Here is a 2,653-nt window from a genome sequence, read left to right as displayed (position 1 = left end):
TCAAATATAGCTTACTCATTTCTGATAAGTACATACATTTTGTATTTTGTGAGAGTTTTCTTTAATCATAGTTTATGAACACAATCACCAAAATTCAACCTTAGGTAACTTGGAATCCTCTGTAATACTTGTATTCAATAAGGCGTGAGACTCTTTATACGATACATCTATAAACTGAGAAAAGTTTGAGATAGTGCTCATTTAAGAAATTAAAGTAAAAATGAATAGCGAAGGTTTTAACAACTGGATGTTGCGAAGATATATTTTGGAAAGAGAGAAAATTCAACTGCCCCTGCGGGGAATCGAACCCACGTCCTTTCACTTTCCGGGTGAACGCCCTAGACCACTAGACTACAGAGGCACCGAATCTCTCAGTCTTTCCTTGGAGCTCGTGTACACTTTCGTGTCTCTCGTGTCTCCAAAAAAAAAAAATATATCTTCGCAACATCCAGTTAAAACCTTCGGGGCGCTGATATCGTACGAATACATTGTACTGTGGCCATCTTTGGTCTTGGCTTAGATTTTATGCATGAAGACATTGAATTTATGAGTGTCCGGCACAGACCCGAATCGAGCCCCTCAGCCATAAATCCCATCTTCAATTGATCAGTTTTTATTAATTTATTTATTTTAGCTCGAGTCCGCAATCTCTTGATAAGATTAGTATCCGGTACAATCATCAGATATCACGAAACCATCGAAATATCGATGAGGTTTGATACACATTGGCGAATTCTTGATACTATCTGCGTTTTTCATCTTCAAACGAAGAAATTTGAGACGTATGGTATGGAGAAATAAATTGCATTTTCCATCACGATTTTTACTCTTTCTAAGCTATTACTTAATTGTTGCAGCAATTCACATAGGTGGAAAGATGAAAATATGTAAATTACAACCGTACCCTTAATTTGAGCTTTCTAACTTACGCTCTTTATGAACTGCTCTCGTAAATTTCTATGGTATTCTAATTTTTTGAAAAAGATCGGGTATTTTTATTTCATGGTATAATTCGACATTTTTAAAAATGCAGATTCATCTCTATTTTTAGTGCATGTTTCAGCGTCTAATCCGGGCTCTAGTTACAACTTTCTTTCACGTTTTGAATTCCAGCGACTTTATTTACTTCGAGTATTTGTGTATTTAAACATTTTCTCAGTATGTTACTTGTTTTCATGTATTTTTTTTTTTGTAAGATGATTTAATGCACCAAATTTATACATTTCAGAGAGAATTCTTTTATTATATTCCGATGCAAATGACTGTATATCTAATATGCGTATTCAATCTCACTAAACCTACGCTCATTTTTGAAATTAACTCCCCGATCATAAGATATCATGAAAAAAAGAAATGAATATTCAAAAAGAATGTGAGTAAAGCATTGAGAAGCAGTTTTATACCCGAAAGTTTTGATAAATTAATTATTTAATGATGTTCCTCGGTTGGGAAGTAGCTGTATTTTTGTTCGAATAGATTTGTAACAACTGATAAATATCAGTTGTTACAATGCCTTGCCTGGAATAGTAGTAATTCCAACAACACTGATTTAATCAACGCACATTATTTACGAAAAAGCTATGCGATTTTCAAAAAAAAATTCACATTTTAGGTGAACTTCAAAATCGCGAGAACATAATTCAACGCTTGCAAATTTAAAAAATACAATTAAAATATTACGGCGCATATATATATATATAGAATGCTTCTCGAGATTCAGAATATTTGGAGTGTTCAACTTGAAAATATTGGGACAATTTTAAATACCTGGTGGGTGGATTAGTAATTTCTTCTTTACGTTCTGACATTCCGTTACTAAGTTAATCATATCAATATTTCACAAGCGAAAGCATGTAAATTTTATTGCCTGTTAAAGCTAATCTATATTGGTAGAGTTATTTACCATAGAATGCTGAGCATCTATAAACACGCTACAATAATTTCGTTCAAAATTTTGCGTATATCCCGCCTTTATGTGTTTTTTATTTAGTTCGGAAAATAGAAAAACTTTGGAGAATGAAAGGAGAAAGTACATTTCTGGGAAGAAAGGGTCAATCACCGGGCGTTACCAGCCTGTCACTTCGGTTCAGCCCCCTCTCGACGGCTTATCATGCATGCCAATTACCCATTGTCACATATTGGGGGGAAAGCATTCTAGAATCACGTGACCCTGTGGTCATTTTGAAAAGATTTCGTGAAAATAAGTAGCTTTTTTTGAAGAGGTTTTGTGTTCGACCCTGAGCCGTCGATAGGGTTAAACAAACAATATTCTGCGTTGTGTTTGAGCGCCACCACTGGTAATAGCGCCAGCACCAAAATCTGAAATTAATTGAATGCGTTTAAGGTATAATTTCTTATGTTTTGATATTTATTTTTTTTTAATGGAGAAGTCATACTCAACAAATCCTGCCATGCTTCCTTAGTCCCTCCACATCACTGCATTAAGTCAATTTAATATTACTATTCATTAAATTAATATGATTTACTTTAAATTTTCTTTGGATTTTTTTTTTTTTTCAATTCCTCACCTCAATGACATTTAAGAGTTTACTCGCCAATTTATCAGCTAATCGGTCCAGCACCGTTTTTTCCGACTCTTGTGATGCACTAGGTTGTGCCATCCAAGCAAATAATTTATCAGCAATATTCATAT

The 2,653-nt window shown here is 34.0% G+C and overlaps 1 non-coding gene across 1 annotated transcript; it reads right to left on the bottom strand.

Moving 5' to 3' along the window:
- Positions 1-287: 287 nt before the first annotated feature.
- TRNAS-GGA (transfer RNA serine (anticodon GGA)) lies at positions 288-361 on the bottom strand. The gene has a single exon. It is a non-coding gene; the product is annotated as a tRNA-Ser (tRNA).
- Between the last annotated feature and the right edge of the window lie 2,292 nt (positions 362-2,653).

The sequence above is a fragment of the Pholcus phalangioides genome, unplaced genomic scaffold (assembly GCF_987345545.1).
Source record: "Pholcus phalangioides strain wild (caught in Gottingen) unplaced genomic scaffold, Ppha-v1.0 ptg000041l_1, whole genome shotgun sequence".
Taxonomy (NCBI): domain Eukaryota; kingdom Metazoa; phylum Arthropoda; class Arachnida; order Araneae; family Pholcidae; genus Pholcus; species Pholcus phalangioides.
Note: the sequence above shows the minus strand (reverse complement) of the source record. Positions and strands in the feature narration are given on the sequence as shown.